The sequence below is a fragment of the Sceloporus occidentalis genome, unplaced genomic scaffold (genome assembly GCF_023333645.1).
Source record: "Sceloporus occidentalis isolate IW3139 unplaced genomic scaffold, rSceOcc1.0.p SCAF_4, whole genome shotgun sequence".
Taxonomy (NCBI): domain Eukaryota; kingdom Metazoa; phylum Chordata; class Lepidosauria; order Squamata; family Phrynosomatidae; genus Sceloporus; species Sceloporus occidentalis.
The window spans coordinates 43,467,963-43,490,700 of NW_028316984.1; positions in this window are offsets into that span (position 1 = coordinate 43,467,963).

A 22,738-nucleotide genomic window follows, 5' to 3' on the forward strand; every position below is an offset into this window, starting at 1 on the left:
TCTGTCTCTTTTAGGTTTAAAGACCCCGTTAAAGTCCCCCACAACAATGATATTGTCTTTATTTATTTTACACAATTCTTTATTCAGTTTTTGAAAGAAAATCTCTTTTTTCTCCAAAGGTGCATAAATATTGGCTACTATTATTTTTTCCTCCATGATTGATATTTCTGTTATCAAAATTCTTCCCTCTATGTCTTTAAACAATGTTTTAGCTTGGTATTTTTTATTTACAAATGTTGCAACTCCCCTTTTTGTTTTCTTAAAGTTTGAACAAAAAACGTTGCCTAGTCTAGCATCTTTCAACAAATGTTCATCTTTTCCTTTTATCCTAGTTTCTTGTAAGCACAAGATATCAAAAGCATTCTTTGTTAGTAACTTAAATATTTGGCTTCTTTTGCTTTTAAGATTTAAACCTTTCACATTCCATGATCCTATCTTTATGGTCATGGTTTGTTTTGTTTATAGAGTTCTTTAATATTTATCTTCAAGACAGAGAAGAAAAAAAACAAGAGAAAGGACTAGCTTTGTTCGTGAGGTTCTTTTTAATTAGTTTATGTCTCGTTAAGATTAGTCCTATCTTTTGTGCCCTTTTTGGTTTTTCCTTCTGAAATTAAAGATCTGTAGAACACGCTTGCTTTCTCTGTTGTGTTAAGCAGATGTCTTTTCTGATTATAAAATACGACAACACCCTCCACCTTATCCGATTTATAGTTGATGTTTTTTTCCAATAATAGATTTGTCAAGAATTTATATTCTTGTCTTTTCTTTAAAGTGTATCTTGGTAGGTCTTTATATATTTCAATGATATTGTAGTCAATAATCAGCTGTTCTTTATAGTTTTGATGTATTATTTCCTCTTTAATCCTAACATATGTGAAACATATCAAAATATCTCGGGACTTTCCTTTCTTTGGCTATCTTTGAGTTTATTCTAAAAAGCTTTTCTATCTGAGTGTCTACACAATCTTCTGCCACATCTATGAATTTTACCAAGTGAGCTACAATTTTTTCTAACAGTTTTTCTTCTGCTTCTTCAGCAACATTCCTTAATTTAATACATTTTTCTCTGTATTTGTTTTCAAAAAAAGAGTGATTTGTTCATTCGGTCTTAATTTCTCCTCCAATGTCTCTATTTTCCCTTGTAGATCATTTGTCTTATTAGAAATCCCTGCAACATCTGATTTTACTAATTCTACTTCTTTTGAAACTTTTTCAATTTTTTCAACCAATATTTCTAATTCTTTATGTAAATCTTTTTGTATTTCTGTTCTGTTATCTTTCAATTCTTCTTTTATTTCAGTTTTAAAAGATTGTTTGAATTCTCTTAACTCTTGAAGAATTGTAGAGCTTATCTCAGATTGTGAGTTAGATAGCTCAGATGTGTCACTTTGGGGACTATCTAATCTTTGCGACTTGGCTAAATTCTTTTTTTTAGGCATTTTTAGTTTTGGACTTAACGAATCTAGGTTTCTTTTTTAGGTTTCTTTTTTATTTATCTGTTTATAAATCTACTACAAAAATGTAGGGAAAGAAAGGGAGAGGGAAAGGAAAAAGAAAAAGAAAGAAAAAAGTTATTGCTAAAAAGCGTATTAGAAAAAAGGCAGAAGGGTATGAGAATTAGAGTCAAGTTGGGACAAGGGACAAACTCCTTGAAGGAGTGCCCGGGGTAAAAAAGCGCTGGTGGGCTGCTCCGACAAAAAAGAAAATATCCTGAGCCCCCCAAAGGACTGCACCTAATGGTGAAAGTCACGTCCCCCCTAGACCTATAGGTTTCGGGAGAAAAACAGCGCTGGGAATGATGTGGAGGTTCCAGAAGGAGCCTCAACACACCCTGTCCCCCCAACCCGAGTTACTAACTGAAAGCAAAAGGAGGGGGAAAAAAGACAGCCTGCGTTGCCTCCGCCCAGGAGAAGCCAGAGGTGTTGTTGGGGCTTTAAAGCCCTGGCCTTGCCTCTCTCGGCGTTTGCTGCTGCACTGCTGCTGTTGCTACTGCTGCACTGCCGCCACCCAGAAGAAGCCAGAGGTGTTGTTGGGGCTTTAAAGCCCTGGCCTTGCCTCTCTCGGAGTTTGCTGCTGCACTGCTGCTGTTGCTACTGCTGCACTGCCGCCACCCAGGAGAAGCCGGAGGTGTTGTTGGGGCTTTAAAGCCCTGGCCTTGCCTCTCTCGGCGTTTGCTGCTGCACTGCTGCTGTTGCTACTGCTGCACTGCCGCCGCCCAGAAGAAACCAGAGGTGTTGTTGGGGCTTTAAAGCCCTGGCCTTGCCTCTCTCGGCATTTGCTGCTGCACTGCTGCTGTTGCTACTGCTGCGCTGCCGCCGCCCAGGAAAAGCTGGAGGTGTTGTTGGGGCTTTAAAGCCCTGGCCTTGCCTCTCTCAGCGTTTGCTGCTGCGCTGCTGCTGTTGCTACTGCTGTGCTGCCGCCGCCCAGTGTTATAAGGCAGTTTCTAATATTCCAAAACTATCATGGCCTCAAATCAATTAGGGGTTTTAAAAGTTAAAACTACTGTGTTGAACTGGAACCAGAAGTGTGCCAAAAGACAGTGAAATTGATACAAAATCATAATAATGCTCTCTATGAATCATACTCCAGTTCAAGCATTAAGAGTTATAATGGAAGTGAGTGGCCAAACCATGAAATAACAAAGGTAAGAATTGCACTTGAGGCTGAGTTGAATATCTTTTCTTCACTGAAATCAGCAAAGATTCTTGAGGCACCTGAAATACTGATAAATTTATTCCAGCTTGAGATGTTGTCCTAAGCAAGCAAGTATAAAGTGGTACACATGTTAAAAATTAGAAACCATGTATTTCTTCATGTTTGGGAAGAAAATAAATGTAATGTGGGACAAAAACAAACCTATGAGATTCATCCTTCCAGGCCCAGGGCTTTAAGTGCTTAACTCTGAAAAGCCTGCCCCTTTGAGTCCTTATACATTCAACCATGTTTGTGATGCTGAATTAGAGTTGCCACCTCTTTTTTCTTCTTCTTATTTTTTATACTTAGACCCATCTTGGGTCATTTTCACACTCAGACTCATCCTGAAAATATCTGTAAACAAGTAAAATAATATAAAGTTTAAAAACTCTAGATTTTTTTACTGGAATATTATTGGTTAGTTCCAATAATCAATAGATCATTGAATGGTAAGTCAACACATAGGTTTGATTTGATTCAATGCGTCTTCATTAAGTAGGACTAGTAGCAGAATTTAAACAAGATTTAAAAACCTTTTAAAAACCTTTTTAAAATACTAAAATAACTTTATTTACAAATTCAGTTTACAAAAAAAATTAGCAAACAAACATACGAAAATACAGGGGGAAAATATGTTAACTTATAACAGCCAACAAGTGACCTATTGCAGTAGTAGACACACTGGGCCAGAGAGAGGAGAAGGAGAGGAGCTGCTGGGCAGCCATTTTGATACCGTGTGCTTGTTGCTGAAGGGGCAGAATTTTAATTTTCTTTAACTCAACAACTCTACTCAAGTGGCATCGGGTTAGAATCAGATATTGAAACAGAACCTTGCCTTTAAGTATAAAATAGCAGCCAGGACATTCCTTTAAAGTTGTATTCCCAGTAGACTGAACTCGCTTCCACAGACTGGTGAAAAAGGCCAAGTCATCAGGGGCCTTAACGTTGGTTATTACCAGAGAATTTTTTTTAAAGAGGAACCCCACAGTCCTGTTATAGTCATTACTAAAGACCTTGCAGTATGGACGGCGAGGGATCTGCTGCAGTCACCTGCAACTCTTGTGGGATGTTTCTCTTCTTGCCTACAGAAGTGGAGAACTTCACCTGCACCAAGTGCAAGTTGGTAGCACTCTTGGAGGAGAAAGTTCAGCAGCTGGAGTCCAGAGTAGCTACACTTCAGCATATTAGGGAACATGAGGATTTCCTGGACACAACAGAACTAACGATCTTGGATGAGTACCACGCAGAGGAAGATGCTAGGGTGGAAGAGGTCACTTGCCATACACAGGAGGAAGACAGCTGGAGGAATGTCACAAAGAGAAGTAGGCCAAGAAGGGATTCTTCAGGGAGCTTGCAGCTAGAGAATCGATTCAAAGCTCTTTCCCTTATCAAGGAGGATGAAGAAGAGCAGCATGGACAGACTTCAGGGACAGAGCAGGGGAGCCTGCTAGTCCCACCCGAGGGAACAGTCGCCGCTAAGCCTTGGAGGAGGCGTGTGGTCGTAGTGGGGGACTCCTTGCTGAGGGGTACAGAAGCAGTGATTGGTAGGCCTGACAAGATGTCTCGAGAGGTGTGTTGTCTTCCAGGTGCAAAGATCCGTGATGTGACAGAGAGGCTGACAAGACTGGTCAAGCCTACTGACCAATACCCCTTCCTTTTGGTCCATGTGGGAACCAACGATACTGCAAGATACAGCCTGCAGAACATCAAAAGGGATTACGAGGCGCTTGGTAGGAAGCTGAAAGGAATAGATGTACAGGCTGTCATCTCGTCTCTTCTGCCAGTCGAAGGGCACGGTCCAGGAAGGGGGGGAAAAATAGCAGATGTGAACAACTGGCTCCGCAGATGGTGCCGCCGAGAAGGATTTGGATTCTTCGATCATGGGCTGCGGTTCCATGAGGAGGGACTTCTTGCAACAGATGGGTTGCATCTCACGCCAGTTGGAAGAAATGTTTTTGCCAACAGTCTCAAGAACTTGATCAGGAGGGCTTTAAACTGAGTTCCGTGGGGAAGGGAGACAATATTAAGGAAGGTGAAAGGGATGGTGAAAATAGTCAAACTGACATAGAGGAAACAAGGCAAACAGTGCAAGGACCCAACAGTGGGAGGCAAAAAAACTTGCACAAGCAGCAAGTAAATGGGACCCGTGATCTGCGATGTCTCTACACTAATGCACAGAGCATGGGAAATAAGCAAGATGAACTCGAACTCCTAGTACAACAAAGCAAATATGATATAATAGGCATCACCGAAACCTGGTGGGATGAGTCTTAAAATTGGAATGTGGAAATAGAGGGGTATAACCTTTTTAAGAGAAATAGGCCAAACAGGAAAGGAGGAGGAATAGCACTATATGTCAGAGATATTTACACCAGTGAAGAGATCCAGGACATCAATACTGGCAGCCAGGTGGAGAGCATGTGGATAAAAATTAAAGGGGAGGGAAACAACAAGGATATTATTGTGGGAGTCTACTACAGACCCCCAAGTCAGACTGAGGAATTGGATGATACCTTTCTAGAACAGATGACCACACACTCAGAAAGGAGAGATGTAGTAGTGATGGGCGACTTCAACTATCCTGATATTTGCTGGAAGTCAAACTCAGCCAAATCCTCAAGGTCTAGCAAATTCCTCACGTGCCTGGAAGACAATTTCATTGTCCAAAATGTGGAAGAGGCAACAAGAGGGTCAGCAATTTTAGATCTGATCCTAACCAACAAGGATGACTTGGTTAATGGGGTGCAAGTGGTGGGATCATTAGGTGGAAGTGACCATGTTCTCCTGGAGTTTGTTATACAGTGGAAAGGAGAAGCCAGACATAGTCAAACACACATTCTAGACTTTAGGAGAGCGAATTTCAGTAAACTTAGAGAAGTATTGAGGGCGATTCCATGGTCAGAAATACTAAAAGATAAAGGAGTTCAGGACGGATGGGACTTTCTCAAAAGGGAGATACTGAAGGCACAATTTCAAACAGTTCCAGTGAGAAAGAAAAACGGGAGGTGTCTCAAGAAACCAGGATGGATGACTAAGGAAATTTCAACCGAGCTAAGTTTGAAACGGAACATGTATAAGAAATGGAAAAAGGGGGAAATCACGAAAAAGGAATTCAAAGAAATAGCAGGCATGTGTAGGGGTAAAGTCAGAAAAGCTAAAGCACAGAATGAACTCAGATTTGCTAGAGAGGTTAAAGACAACAAAAAGGGCTTTTTTGGATATGTCTGCAGCAAAAGTAAGAAGAAGGAAATGGTAGGGCCACTGCGTCGAGAGGATGGCAAAATGTTAACAGGGGACAGAGAAAAGGCAGAATTACTCAACACCTTACTCAGTCTTCTCAGAAAAGGTAAAGGGTGCTCAACCTGAGGATAATGGAGCAGAGGACAGAATAGGGGAATTTCAGCACAGAATAAGTAAAGAGATAGTAGAGGAACACCTTGTTAATCTAAATGAATTTAAGTCTCCAGAACCAGATGAACTCCATCCAAGGATATTAAAAGAACTGGCAAATGTAATATCGGAGCCATTGGCAATAATCTTTGAAAACTCCTGGAGAACAGGAGAGATCCCAGCAGACTGGCGAAGGGCAAACGTTGTCCCCATCTTCAAAAAGGGGAAAAAAGAGGATCCCAACAATTATCGTCCAGTTAGTCTGACATCAATACCAGGAAAGATTCTGGAGCAGATAATTAAACAAAGAGTCTGTGAACATCTAGATGGCAATTCCATAATCACAAAAACTCAACATGGGTTTCAGAGAAACAGGTCATGCCAGACAAATCTAATCTCTTTCTTTGATAAAATTACCAGCTTGGTAGATGAAGGGAATGCTGTGGATATAGTATATCTTGATTTCAGTAAGGCCTTTGACAAGGTTTCCCATGACATTGTTGCATACAAGCTTGTAAAATGTGGGATAGACAAGGCAACTGTTACAGGGATTTGTAACTGGTTGACCGGCCGAACCCAAAGGGTGCTCAACAATGGCTCCTTTTCATCCTGGAGAGAAGTGACCAGTGGGGTTCCACAGGGCTCTGTCCTGGGCCCAGTGTTATTCAACATCTTTATCAATGACCTGGATGACAGAATTGGGAGCATACTTATCAAATTTGCAGATGACACCAAATTAGGAGGAATAGCTAATACCCCAGAGGACAGGACCAAGATTCAAAATGACCTGAATAGACTAGAAAGCTGGGCTACAGCTAACAAAATGAAATTCAACACGGAGAAATGTAAGGTATTGCACTTAGGGCGGAAAAATAAAATGCACAAATATAGGATGGGTGACACCTGGCTGAATGAAACTACGTGTGAAAGGGATCTAGGAGTCCAAGTAGACCACAAGTTGAACATGAGTCAACAGTGTGATGCGGCAGCTAAAAAGGCCAATGCAATTTTAGGCTGCATCAATAAAAGTATAGTGTCTAGATCAAGAGAAGTAATAGTGCCACTGTATTCTGCTTTGGTCAGGCCCCACCTAGAATATTGTGTCCAGTTCTGGGCGCCACAATTCAGAAGGGACATTGAGAAACTGGAGCGTGTCCAAAGGAGGGCGACAAAAATGGTGAAGGGTCTGGAAACCATGTCCTATGAGGAACGACTTAGGGAGCTGGGGATGTTTAGCCTGGAGAAAAGAAGGTTAAGAGGTGATATGATGGCGCTATTTAAATATTTGAAGGGATGTCATATTGAGGAGGGAACAAGCTTGTTTTCTTCTGCTCCAGAGAACAGAACCCGGAACAATGGATGCAAGCTACAGGAAAAGAGATTCCACCTCGACATTAGGAGGAACTTCCTGACAGTAAGGGCTGTTCGACAGTGGAATGCACTCCCTCGGAGGGTGATAGTGTCTCCTTCCTTGGAGGTCTTTAAACAGAGGCTGGATGGCCATCTGTCAGGGATGCTTTGATTTGGATTTCCTGCATGGCAGGGGGTTGGACTGGATGGCCCTAGTGGTCTCTTCCAACTCTATGATTCTATGATTCTATGGGCAGCCCAGCAGGACACCCAGACGGATAACCGTGATGGTCCCCAGACAGAGGCCAAAGTAATGAGGATAATGGGGGGGGGGGGGTAATGGGAGAGCTGCTGGGCTAGGTTATTCTGGGCTGCCCCCGGAGCATCCTGGCAGTGCAAACAAAGCCATACTCTAATTCTTCCATTTCCTAGTAGAAATAAATTATCAGGGTATATGGCATGGGAGAGGAACCTGTGGCCCTCCAAATGTTGTTGAACCACAACTCTCACCATACCTGACAACTGACTACATTGGCTAACAGTGGCAGATGTTGAAATCCAAAAGCAGGCCATGACTTACAAAACAACATCCCAGTAAATATGAACACCAAAGTTTATGTACCCCTTCTCTGTAATTATAGACCTTTAAAGGGATAGTTATACTAAGGTGTTAATCCTAGGTTCACTAAACATGGATATGTCTCACTGACTTCACTGGAACTTACTTCAGATAAGGATAGGATAGGCTTGCACTGTAAAATAAATTAAAATGCATGTATTATGCCCTTTAATGCAGATATAATCACATAATTGTGGGTTTGAATGTTGCTGTTAAAATGTTTGCATTTTAGGCATATTTGCAATCCAAGTATTCAGGCCCAAGGTTCCAGTCTAGACTTCAATTGGCTAATATCAAGATCATAACTAAACTGAGCCACAGGTTTCAATATAATATATATTTTGCCAGTTGCCTGAAGTTTATTCAATTGTGTAATTTTTAAACATTGGTTTGTGTAAAATCTGTTGATTGTAATCTAGAGCAACACTGATGAGTAATGCCAATTGTAGAACAAAAATATTTACAAACAGATACTTTTATAGAAAGGCTCAATATATATTAGTGTGAATCTACCTATTTAAGTAGCAGGTACAAAGAGCCGTTTTACATCCTGTCACATTACCCAGATTTATTTAAAAACTACAAAATGGAAAGATAATATCAATGTTACTTGAATTAGCATTGATATGTTATGGTCTCAGAATTATGGACTCAGTTGTGTAGACCTGTCAGTTTTTACAAAGTTTTTCCTTTACATCTTAAGGCCTGTTGTAGATCTATTGTGTATGGATGTAAAACAGCTCCTTTTTTCATTCTCTGTCTTGCATAATCCAATAACAACCAATTAAAAAAAGTTTGCATTTGAATAAATCTTTATTGAATTTTCTCCCAAGGAAATGGGAATGTTGGATCCCAGAGAAAGCATAAAGTTTCCACTCCATACTTACATTTTTTTAAATAGAATATTCAGTGCTTGCTCACCACTGTTTCTTTCAGCAGTTTTGGTGCCATAAAAATTACACACAGAGGGAAGATTTAATTCTGCATTGACTTCATTCTCAGAGAGTGCAAACAATAATTATAGCCATGAAGAAGTCTTCACAATCTTTTTATAGTTTTCAAAGATGGCTCACAATTTGGGACTTGTTTTGCATAAAATTTTGCACAGAAAACAGCATTTGCTGTGCAAAAATATATTTTCTGTGAAGAAATATTTCCTGTAGAGACAATGTTTTTCCTGCACAAAAAAATGCTGTTTTTTGCACAAAACAACAATGTGAAAATTTGTTCAGAATAAGTTCCTGAACTATGTAGATTCTTCTCATCAGCAGATTCCTGACAGTTGGAAAAATATTTTTTACACTCTTTTGAGTATATATAAATGTTCTTTCCATCACACACACACACACACACATTCTCAGAGCTCAGACTGTGTCACTAGCTTAATCTTACGTCATTTTGTAACCAGTCAGATTTGCCTACATGGTGATTTTATAAACTCAAACTTGAGATAAAATTGCCTTCACTCTAAATACACCTTTTCATTTACTATACTCTCAGCCCTCCTTATCCACAGATTTTTTATCCATGGATTCAAGTATCCACAGCTTGAAAGTATTCAAAAAAAAGTATGAATTCCAAATATCAAAACTTGATTTTGCCATTTTATATAAGGGACGCCATTTTGCTATGCCATTGTATTTAATGAGACTGGAGCATCCACAGATTGTGTTATCCATGGAGAGTCCGGGAACCAAATCCCAGCAGATAACAAGTACACACTGTATAATCATTTTTTTTATTTTAAAAACAAACAAACTGTAAAATCACAATGCTGCATCAAAGTAACTGAATGAGTGCACATTTTTGTTTCCTTTCATAGCCCTTCTCCAAACATGTCATGGGTGTTGGAAAACAGGCTATACCACTTCATCTCTATATTTTATTCAGTTTCATTTTTCATCCATTGGCTTGACACTGTCACATATAGATACTCCCTGTTATGTATACCACACATTGTATCTGCTGCTAGCACAAGGTCTTTCTGTACTCTTTTAGGCAGAAACAAAAAGGGACTCTTGGCACTTTAGACTAGGAAATGTATTATGACATAAGCTTTTTGTGGGCCCCATTCACAAGATCAAATGCCTTGCTCCTCTTCAATTGCTATGGTATGTCATATTCCTCTCAAGTGCAGCACTTATTGCCACATGTCATAAAATAATTGGCATAAGTGGACATGCTGTACCCCAAACATGCCCTTTCGCACACAAATCTAGAGAGCACATCTAAAATGTTGCCACCTCTGATTTAGTTAATAGTATGGAGTTAATACTAGGGTATTCTAAGCCTTGTAGAATAACACACAAAACCAGCATGATGTAGTAGTGAAATATTTAGACTTGGGTTGTTGTTTTTTTCAATCCAGATGCTTTGGCACTTACATAAATATATATATTTTTATATACAGAGTGACAATGAGATGGGTTTGGCCATCTCCTCTTCCACCAACAGTAGGTAAAGCAGTGTCATAAAGAGCACCTTTAATTTCTGGATTATATTTATGAAAGGTACCTTGCACAGTTTCATGATTTACCACAACAGAGCTCTTTGGTGAAAACAAACCATGTGCAGAATTGAAGGTCAGGAGGCTAAATTTCAGTTGCTGAGTTATATTTTTATGAGATGAATCTTACTCATTTGATAAACATAAAAACCATTCAGAGTCTAAAGAGAGAGGGGGGGAGGGAGCCTACCTGGAATGGGAGTCAGAATAGATATCTAAGAACAAACCCTTGACAACCATTGCAGAAAATGTACTGTTGTCATAGAAAAGTCATTCTCTTGGTTACTTGCTAATGGTTTAGATTGTTGTTGGGGAAATCTATCAGAAAGCTTCCTTTACACTGGATAATGCCAAACCACTTTCCACAAATGATTTCCCATTAAAACTAAAGGGCAAGGAACTCTGCTACACAAACAGAAGATGCAAAAATATTGTGGTGAAATAGAATGGTGATGGTAATAATTGCAAATGAGAACCAAGGTGTAATAAGATTGGTATTAACCTTGCAAAAAGGACCCCTAGTGGCACAGTGGTTAAATGCCAGCACTGCAGCCACTCACTCACAAACCACAAGGTTGTGAGTTCAATACCAGCCAGGGGCTCAGGGGCAATTTAGCCTTGGATCCTTCTGAGGTTGCTAAAATGAGTACTCCGCTTGATGGGGCATTTAGCTTACAGTTGTAAACCGCTTAGAGACTGCTTGGTGCAGTATAAAGCAGTATATAAATGAAGTTGTTATTGCTAAGATTCCACCACTCATTTTGCCCAAATTAGTCAGGTTCGGGAGATACTCCTCCAAGCACATCCCTGGAATGCCTTGGTACCAGGTAGTTAAAAAACTTTCAGTCTCTGTTTCCAAGAATCTAGGGATAAACCAACAAGCAAAATTCAGTTAAATATTCAGTTCAAACCAAGGGCCAGAATATTCTATGACAAGAAAAAAGAACATACTACAAATTCAAGAAAAAAAAAAACATTGGCTGTGATACACAGAAGAGTTATATAAAAGACACGAAAAAAAGAATGACACATGGAGCAAAGAACCATATGGAGATGAACCTCAAATTCTAAAAAGTGAACTGGAAGCTACAATAAGGGAAATTGGGAGAAATAAATTACCACGAATAAATGGTATTGAACTGATGTAATGCAGACAGACAGAAGCAAGCCTAGTGCTAACTAATATATGTCAACAAATATGGAAAACAAAATGGTGGCCAACAGACAGGAAACGATCAATACACATCCCAATCCACAAAAAGAAAACACAAAAGTCTGCAGCAATTACTGTATAGGAACATAGCATTAATTTCCCATACAAGCAAAATTCTGCTCAAAATTCTACAACACAGACTCCAATCATAGATGGAGAAAGAAATCGCAGAGGTGCCAGGAAGGTTCAGAAAAGGCAGAGGCACTAAGTACAACATTGCAAACATACAACGGCTAATGGAGTGCACCAGGGAATTCCAAAAGAAAATCAGCATGTGCATTATAGACAATAGTTAAAGCATTTGACAGCATAGATCATGAAAAGCTATGAAATGCTCCTAAAGATATGGGAGTGCCACTTCATTTTATAATTTTGATGTGTAATCTGTATTCAGGACAAGAGGCTACTGTTATAACAATTCAGAGAGACAGAATGGTTTCCAATTGGCAAGACGTTCAGGCAAGGCTGCATTCTATCACCCTATTTGTTCAACCTGTACACAGATAGTATCATGAAGAGTTGGCTTTAGACTAGGAAAATGGAGGATGACACCATACTACTAGCAGATAATATGTAGATGAAACCATACTATTAGCAGAAAACATCACACACTTGGAAAAACTGCCAAGGAAAGTCAAAGAAGAAACTGCAAAGGTAGGCTTAACACTGAACATAAAGAGAGACAGAATAGTTTCCAATTGGCTAGGAGTTCAGGCAAGACAATGAGGAAATCAAAATAGATAAAGAGTTACCATAAGTAGGATCAACCATTAAACAGAATGGTGACTGCAGTCAAAAAATAAGGAGAAGACTAGAAATGGGAAGAGGAGCTATGAAAGAATTAGACAACGTTCTAAAGAGTAACGATATACAATTGAGCACTGCTGTTAAAATCATGCAAGCCACTGTATTCCCCATCACCATGTATGTGAGAGCTCGACAGTGAAAAAAGTATATAAGAAAATCAATTTATTTGAGATGTGGTGCTGGAGAAGAGTGCTGAGAATACTATGGACAGCCAAAAAGACAAACAAATGGGTTCTTGAACAGATCAGGCCTGAAATTTTCTTGGAAGCCAGAATGATCAAACTGAGGTTGTTATACTTCATGAGAAGGCACAACTCATTAGAAAAGACAATAATGCTAGGAAAGGTGGAGGGTAGCAGAAAGAGAGTAAGACTACATGCCAGGTAACTAGACTCAATCAGGGAGAATACAGGTCTGAATCTGCAGGATCTGAGCAAAGCATAGAATCATAGAATCAGAGTTGGAAGAGACTGCATGAGGATGCTTGGGGGTGTCTCATCCTTAGAGTCACCATGGGTCCAGGCTGACTCAGGGACAGTTAACAACAAATATTCAATACCACTAACCAGGCAATCAAATGCTGGATTTAGAGCAGTGACTCTTCCTAATAAAACTCTGTTGATAAGGAGGCATCTTTATTTACACAAATAGGGAGATAGAAAGGCTATGAAGAATGAACATGTGCTTTTAAAGTACTGTATCTGCTTTCAAGTCACCCATTAGCTTACAGTAACTAATTTCATAGGGTTTTCTTAGGCGAGGAATACTTAGAGGTAATGTGTCATTGCCTCCTTTGAAATCGACATCACTAGGTATTCCCTGGAGATCTGCTTCCAAGTATTAACCAGGTATGACCTTCCTTAGCTTTCCAGGATCTGTAAGAACCTGGTGACTTCAGTGTATTGAGCAATCAGAAATACATATAGCAGGCAAATTTAAGATAGCTGAGTCACTTAGTTCTGATGTATGCCAAAAGTATAAAGCATGAACCCCACAGCAAAGACAAAATGGAACTGTCGAGATGTGGAGGATGAAAGAGAAGAAAAGGGATTAAAAAGCTATACAGTGCGCCCTCGCCATACGCGGGCGCACCATACGCGGCCTTGAGCATACGCGCTCAAGCCGTGGGGCACGCGTGGGGCAGAAGGGGCGGCGCGTCCCATTCAATTGAATGGGCGTGTGCGCCTGTTGCGCCCTGCGCGCTCCCACGCCGCCGCGCCACCGCCCACGAGCCCCATTGTTTCCAATGGGGCTCGAGCATAGGCAGAATTCGCCTTACGCGGTGGGATCCGGAACGGATCCCCCGCGTAAGGCAAGGACGGACTGTACTCTATTTTGGACAAAAATCTGGTTCCTTTATACCTGATGTGAGGTATAAACCACAGGCTTCTTGGCTCACATCTCCCAATCTTGATTATCATGCTACAGTCTTTATAGCAATAGCAAGTACATTTCCATACTGCTTATCAATGCACTTAAGCATTCCTTAAGCAGTTTACAAAGTGTAAGCTAAATGCCCTTAACAATCTGGGTATTCCTTTTAGCAACTTCAGAAGGATGCAAGCCTGAGTCATGCTTGTGCCCCTGGCTGGTATTGAACTCACAACCTTATGGTTTGTGGGTGAGTGGCTGCAGGACAGACATTTAACCACTGCACCACCAGCGCTCTTCCCACACTCATTCCACTAAAAATAAGTTGAGCTGAGCTTGGAAAAGTTTCTTTTTCAGAGTATATTCACAAACCTGAATAACTGGACTCTTGAACCTGTAGTACAAGAAGAAAATTTTCCCATGTTCTAATTTAGAGGCATTTTGGCAATGAAACTCTTCCTAGAGTGATAAAAAGTTCTGGAGAATTCAAAAGCTTGCACACTTTTGTGGAATTTGAGCAGGTGCTAATAAAGAAACTTACCCCATGATAGGTTCGCCTGAGGCTTGCCACAAATCAGAAATGACTTGAAGATACATAAGAACAACAACAACAGTATTGCTTCCCTATAGATATTGTCCCCTCTCTAAATATGATAGCAAAGAGTAGCAAACCCTTCATAGTGTTATATACATGACAGAGATGGGCTTTAAAAAAAAAGAAGAAGAAGCTACTTTTGCTACAGAAAAAAATCCTGACTAAAAGAAAAAGGGTGAAAAAGAGAGAGCAAAAGAGAGAGAAAGGGACTGTATGAGAGGAGGGGGTGAAAACTAAATAGTTTTAGGGTTTTCAGGGAAAGCAAGAGATAGTATTTTATTGAATACATAAAACTATGGATAATTCATCAAAAGAATGGGCTGAAGTAACCTGGAAGGGGTGCTTAAGTTTTATGACAAACTCACTATCTTCTCCTCGCGTCCCACTAAGAAAAGCCAGAATGGGATGCAAACAACCCTTCATTCTGTGTGACAGGTTTTCTTCCTTGCAATGATCTGCCACTCCCATTGTGCTGGCAGAGCATTACCCATCTCTGCTAGTCTGGCGAGCTGAGCTGCATAGAGACGAGCACTCATATTACAATATTGATAACTTCTACTTCTTCAGTGGATGTTTCAATGATTCGCTTCAGCAGGAATCTCGGTGCTGCTGCCATTGCTTTAAATTTGACAGATGTATTATCGGTATTGCACAGCAAAGAATAAGTTTGACAGGAGCCTGGAATTTTAATTTTCACAGCTTCTTGCAAAAAAAATAGAAGTGAAATTGTGTGTGTGTGTGTGTGAGAGAGAGAGAGAGAGAGAGAGAGAGAGAGAGAGTAAATTGTTGTGCATTTTGAAGACTATTGCCAGCTTAGAACTGGTAAAGATCTAATGTGGAAGAGAGATTCGCTGATGCACCCCAATGGAAATTAATATAACTCATTGTTTTACTGACATTCAGACCATATAGTATGATATACAGTGCAGAGTCTGATATCTCTCTCTTCCAAACTCATTTGCTTATAACTAATTTCCAATAACTTCAAAGGCTCTTTCAAATAAATGCGTTTAGGTCCATAGAATGAGCAGTAGAACTGGATGATAAAAATCATAGCCGTCTATATAAAGTGGTAACTGCACTCTGGTTGATTGCATTTACACACCCCTCACTGCAGTACGTTAAGCCTAAGAATGAAAAATGACTGGCGAGAAGAGAGTGGATTGGAGTAAAGGAAAAGAAACCAGACTGGATAAAATCTGGGAATCTAATATTTGGGAACACACTGCAAAGATTTGAAGGGTATGGACTGTGAGATCCTGCTTTCCCCCACTTTTGAAATAAAAGCTTTCAAGACTAGCTGGCAAGTTTGGCACACCAAATAAGTTCTGACTATTGTGGAAAATGTTCTCGAAACAGGCCTTGGCAGTATCTAGTTCTACATAATTAGTTACTAATAATTGGTTCTTTTCCCCAATAATGAAAGTGTAATTACATTACATTATGCTTGTAACATTATGAGGGATCATGTACTTCATTGGGGATTATCACACGGAGGATAAGGATGGGAGCAAAGTGGATTGCTCCTGTCCTTATCCCATCCTATTTGCATGATCGTGCAAAAAATTACCATTAATACCAAATGACAGGGCCATTACAAACCACTAATGGGAGACAAATGTGATAAACGTGCCATGTGTGGTATCTTTGGCACGATCGTGTGACTAGGATGAGTTAAGGACAGGAGCAATCTACTTTGCTTCCATCCTTATCCTCTGTGTGATAATCTCATTTTTTTTCATGTAACTGTAATTTTTAGTTACAGTTATGGGTATGGTCTCATAAAACTGTGGAAGAGAACTATTATCAGAGTTCAGGGACTGGCTCAGGATCAGTTGTGGATGTTGAAGGAATAGCAAGGTAGACAGGATGGGGTGTTTTGTATCACGGCCCAGTGGCTTATACTTTCACATTTATAAGTTTCCTGTAGTCTCGTTCTTCATTTTAGTTACTTTATTTATTGTAGTTACTTGTTAGTTCCTTCCGAAAAATGGAAAAGGTAAAAATTACTTTTAAAAAATTGCAATGACAATAGCTACTTTTGGAACCATTCTAACTATAATGGTAAGCAATTACTTTTGAAAAGGGTTTTCCCAAGATCTGTCTATTTTCATTATGAGAAGAAATGCTATCACACATAGTAGCCTTAATTTACTGAACAGACATTGCCTAAGTAATCTTTTATGAGGAGTCTCTTTTCTGCAGAGCCAAAGAAGGCCAGAGGCATTCTCAGTTGCAGAGAGCTGATGTGCTATACTGGTTTAAACAGTGGATTATGACTGTGGAGACCAAGGTTCAAATCCCTGCTCGGCCATGAAAACCCACTAGATGGCGTTGGACAAGTCACATTCTCTCAGCCTCAGAGGAGAGGAAAGGCAAATCCCCTCTGAACAAATCTTGCCAAGAAAACCCTGTGATAGGATCATGTTAGTTCACCATAAGACGGAAATAACTTCAAGGCACACAACAACTTTCAGTTGCAGTTAGAAAGTAGATGAGGCCCCGGGAACCAGCAGGTCTCCTTACGTGCTCCATTGTCATTTCCTGCTTCCCAAAGAAATATGGCTTGGGGGGAAAGGTAGCTATGTCACTCTCACAGTGAATTCCTCTCTTACATTTTTGTGTACTGATCCTCCCTCCCTCCCTTCTCTGGGAGATGAAGATTACATGTAGTTGAGGAATCGGTTGGATTGGGACCCTACTATATTAGTATAATTCACTGGCATGCATATATTCCATATTCCCATGCTTTACAATGAAGTGTGGATTAGTTATCAAAATATATTGATAAAATAGGTTGAATTTGCTACTTCATGTAGTTTTTTTTTTTAAAAAAATTGTTCTTTTAAGGTGTGGTTGATCAAAAGCCTCGCAGAAAAACAGTCTGAATATTTAACTTTACTAATGTAAAATAGGTAATTGCTTTTGTTTATTTCCACCACCACTCCATTTCTTCATGTAATAACAGTCCTGATGAAATGCCTGATTTACGTTTAAGAAAAATATATCCCTTCTAACAAATGAATGATTAATCTCCACATCAGTTAGCCTGAGAAAGACCATTTGACAGTACATGAATAAATTACATCTTTGTTATTTCATATGCAGATAGTCTGCAAATCAAAACTATTTAAAAATAATGCCGTGGGCTTTTAAGGGTGAGTCATATTAATAAAGCGCATAATCTTTTAGTTAGTAGACTTTAATGAATTGTTAGAACAAAATAGGCAAGGTGCATCCTTCTGAGATCTTTAGAAAGGCAGAAACTTCTAGGTCATTTTCTGTAGTAAAACAAGACCTCTCTTGGGCATAAAATGGCCGAGGGGACCTCAAAATAGGGTACAAATGAGCCCATGACCCCTGGTGTGAGTTGACAGCATTATTTTCTTCCTAGGGGATACAGTGCAAACTGTAGCCTTCCAAGGTCTCCTGGAAAGGCAATGTGGTCCCCAACCTGTGACAGTTGTAAACCTATAAGCTAGAGTGAGATGAGATGGAGTCAAGAGCCCCTTAGTTCAACTATAAGATGAAGCAAGGAAAGAATGGCTCTGATCCGTTCACTCACCCAGTGTGTCAAACCCACCAACTGTTTTGATTTGGTAGGGCAGTCCTGATTAAGCCACTGTCTTACCACTTTTTTGCCTACTTTTAAAATGACTCACTTTCTCTCTCCTCCTGCCATGTTCCCTCATTGTCCTCAGCTGACTTCAGTTGCTACAAATTACATTCAAAGTGAAAAAGTAGTCTGCATTCAGTTCATCATTGGGGAGGAAAGAGTGAAATCTTACACTTGCCTGAAGCTCAGGCAAAAACAAATGGCTGCAGCCTCTCCTAGCTTGTGTGGTCTTCCTCATCAATAACTTTTGCCATCTTGAACAAACCCTGGTGTTGCTTGAGCATACGGGTTCTGGCTTTTATCTGTGAAATGTTGGAGTGCATGAGGTGTTGTCACTCAGCCGAGGCAGTGGCAGGTATAGCTTGTAATGTGTTTTTGTTACTCATTATAAGAGGAATGGGGAATGTATAGCCCAGTGTCCACATGTGGCCTCGAAATGCCTCCTATGCAACCCTTAATGCCTTGAAGTCCCCTGGTGATCCACCAAAGACTCTCCCTTTAAAAAAAATTCAGACTAATTTTCACCCACAAATGGTGAAAGATACAGAGGTTTAGGTTGTGTACTCTCAGGATCCCTCGCCTCATCCTAAAGCAGGATAAGAAATTTGAATTTCACACCACATAGTTGCCCACACTGGCATTATAGGGTTAAGAAAGGAGTTTGTTTTTGTTACCCATTGCACTGTTTTTAAAAATGCTTCACTAGTTGCTTGTTGCCTTTTCACTACTTTTCATTACTTTTTTTAAAAAAAAAATGGCTTTGATAAGAGAACAGCAAAACACTTGAAAAAATCTTGCTAAAGAAATAATTTTCTTCCCCCCATATTTATTTATTTTCTTAATATTGTTAGTAAGAACACAACACAAAAACATATATAACATAGGCCTCATTCCTGCTTACAAATAAATCGCTTTGCGATCCGATGGACCAGTTTGGTAGTGGAGCGTTGTTCCCACTACATTTGCCCCAATCACATTTTCTAGTTGTAAAATAAAATATAATAACCCACTTGTGGTTCACACTGATGAATGAATCAATTCAATTTAAACTATTTCTTGCAGGAGTCTCTCAAAATAACCCACTTGTAGTTCACACTGGCAAATGAATCGGTTCAGTTTGAAGTGTTTTCAGCAGGATTTTTTTTCTTCTCTGTCCATCAATGCAACTGAATTTAAGTACTTCCGTATGAGGGTTGAAGGGTGGGCAGACACAGATTGTTAATTTCCACTTCCCCACCCAGTGACTCCCTTTTCACGTCATAGTAAATCGATTTCAATCCACATCTCATTCACACCGACACTGAATCGATTCATGAATTTGAATCTTGAAATCGATTCCAATCCACATCTGGTTCAAACTTGTACAGAATCGATTTATCCAAAAAGATGCCGGAAAAATCAGCATAAAAAAGACACAGGTTAAATGGGTCTAGCACATGGTCCCCTCTTCGAATCGCTTTAGCGATTTGTTTCAAATGCAAACCAGGGTCATTTAAATCGCTTCAAACCATTTGAAAACCCGGTTTAAAAATGTAGTGGGAATGAGGCCCTATATGCATCATACTTACATACAAATCTAAAAATACACAATATAACATAATCTAACAAATAACACTATGTAATGTAATGTAATGTAGTAAAGAAATAATTTTCAAGAAGTAATTTTAAAACTTACTTTTTAAATTTTAACTCTAAAAAGTAACTAGAAATCATTACTCACTAGACCAATAGGAAGATTTTGCTCCCATAAGTTTCTGAAATTTGACATTACTCCACGGTTCACTGTGAACCTGTCCCAGATTTTAGCCAAATACTAAAGGCTTTATCCAAGGTGTTGAACTAGTTTGGGGGAATAAGGTTCAGTGTCTTGAACAGTCCCTTTAAATTCTGGGATAAAGACCATCCCACTGACTTGGAAGCCACCAATCTTCATGGAGCCCATTTTCAATAACAACTAATTTTGCTTCTAATGTGTTGCTTCACGTCCCCTCAGGAGGCCCTCTCAGTTCTCTTTTTCGGAGGAGGTTCACACAAGGCAAGAAAGTTGTATTTCTCATGCAGGTCCCTTTAAACTTAATGATCTGCCCCCCCCCCCCCCATCTCCAATTACCATCTTGGGTCTATACCTCAAGGTGTTGGTGGCAATGCCCAAAGGACAAGAGAGGAAGAACCTCTGTGAGAGGATTCTAGGTAATTATCACCAAGAGGAGCTGGAAGATTCTAATGAAAGGGTGGGATTTAGTCAGTAAGAGATGAATGTGAGAACAAAGAGTGTTAAAGTGGAAATATGTTGTCGTTCAATCAATATTATGGCTCAGGCAAATTTGTGTACTTCCACAGTATGCCACAATTGGTTACTCCTGTACCCCCAGTTGGTAACTCCATGCACCCTAAAATCTGATCTTAAGATCTGGAAGGGTACTGGTGTCAGGATGGTGGTTCTGTAATGGAGAGAGAAAGAAAGGGCAGATTTTTCTGGCACTGGGTATGGAAATCCACCAGGGACAAAACTGTATGGGCCTCTACGGGTTTATCCACATTGCAGAAATAAAGCAGTCTGACATCACTTTAACTGTCATGATTCTGTCCTTTGGAATCCTGGGATTTGTAGAGCCAGTGTGGTGTAGTGGTTTGAGTGTTGAACTACAGTTTTGGAGACCAGGGTTTGATCCCCACTCAGTCCAGAAAGCCGCTGGGTGTCCTCAGGCCAAGTCACTATCTCTCAGCCTCAGGGGAAGGCAACGGCAGACTTCCTTTGAACAAATTTTGCCAAGAAAACCCCAGGATAGAGTCACCATAAGTCAGAAATAACTTGAAGGCACTCAGCACACACACATATGCAAGACACCAGAGCTCTCTGAAACACCGCACTGAATGCCTCACTAAACTACACATCCCAGGATTCCACAGGATAGAGTCATGATAGCTAGAATGGTGTCAAACTGCTTTATTTCTGTGGAAACCATATAGAAGTTGTTGGTCTGCAGTTCCCATCCTTCCTCATCATTGTGCTGACTAGGTCTGCTAGGATTTGTAGTCCAAGAGCATCTGAAGGGCTGTATGATTCTCATCCTTGAAGTGCACCATTGGATGTGTATGTAGATCACTGAATCTTGGCCTATGTTTATATTGTTTTGATTAATTATTATTGCATTTACTTGCTGCTTGTCTCTGCCTTTCCTTTAAAGATACAGAGAGGGAGCAAAAATTCACTGACATCTTACCTGTGTGAGGGTTTTATCTCTTCATAGCCATTCCAGTATTGCTAAGGGGAAATAGATATTCTGTATAATGTGTCGAAACAGTAATACCTGGCTTATTCTTTTATATATAAAAAAAAGAAGTAGAAAAATCAGTCGATACCAAAGCCCTGTAAATGTTAACACAGAAGAAAATATTTCTGAGAAAACAGAGATGGAGGTTTGACAGCATCCCATTCCCTGTATAGCTCAATAGCTGTTTGAAGGAAGTCAAGTTTCCAAGGAAATTTCTTATGCTTTCACTATATTCTAAGTGCCCTCTACTGCCAAAAAGAAGCATGACATAGAGATATATAATTACAGACAGAGAGAGACTGAAAGAGAGAGAGGGAGAGAGAGTCAACAGTAGTATTAATGGCCACTTTCAGTGTTATAAGTTTACACTCACAGTTTGAAAATATCGACAAGGTAGCAAACATACAATACCCAGAGATGGTTGTTTGGAAAAGCTTCCAGGACCTGCTGCAACATTCGTGCACCTCTAACATATTTATTATTTTCATTTATTCAATACATTTCCCCCTTTTTTTCAATGGAGCTAAAAAAAAGATATGGTTCTTTTCAAACAACCCATTTTATTTTTCCAACAACCTCATGAGGTAGGTTAGGTTTGAAATATAGTATTTCGAACTCCTATTTAGTGAGCTTTATGTTTCCAGGAGGATATAAATCTAGGGCCTAATTCCCACTACCATTTAAACTAGATCACAATTCAGGTTAAATGGGCTTGGTTCCCACTTAATTTGAATTTAGAAAGCGATTCAGAAACGGGGGAAATGTTTTTTGCCCGTTTTTGCCCATTTAACATGTGTCAAAAAAGATGCTGATTTTTTCTGCTCCTTTTCCTCAAAACCGAATGATTGTAAGTGGGAACCATAACCAAATCAGAATCGATTTCATAATTTGGTTTTAAATTACTTGAACCGATTCTTTTGTCATTGGGAACCAACTGCCTCAGCAACCGGTTTAAATAGAACTGATTGTTTTATCAATGGGAACCACAAGTGGATTATTTTGAATCGCTTCCAGCCTAGAAAATCCGATAGGAGGAAATGTAGTGGGAACCATGCTACGAATTCGATTCGATTCATCAATTTGGATTGGAAACCGAATCTCACGTAAGTGGGAATTAGGCCTAGATCTTCCAAGTCCTTCTACAGCCCTCTAACACAGAGTAATCAACTTGTGTGACAGTCCAGATAATACCGGACTCCAACACCCATCACCCATCACCATAATATATCCTGGTTGGAACTGACAGAATCTGTAACCAGTGGTTCCAAAATATTGGTCTTCCACGTGTTTTGGGAAACACTG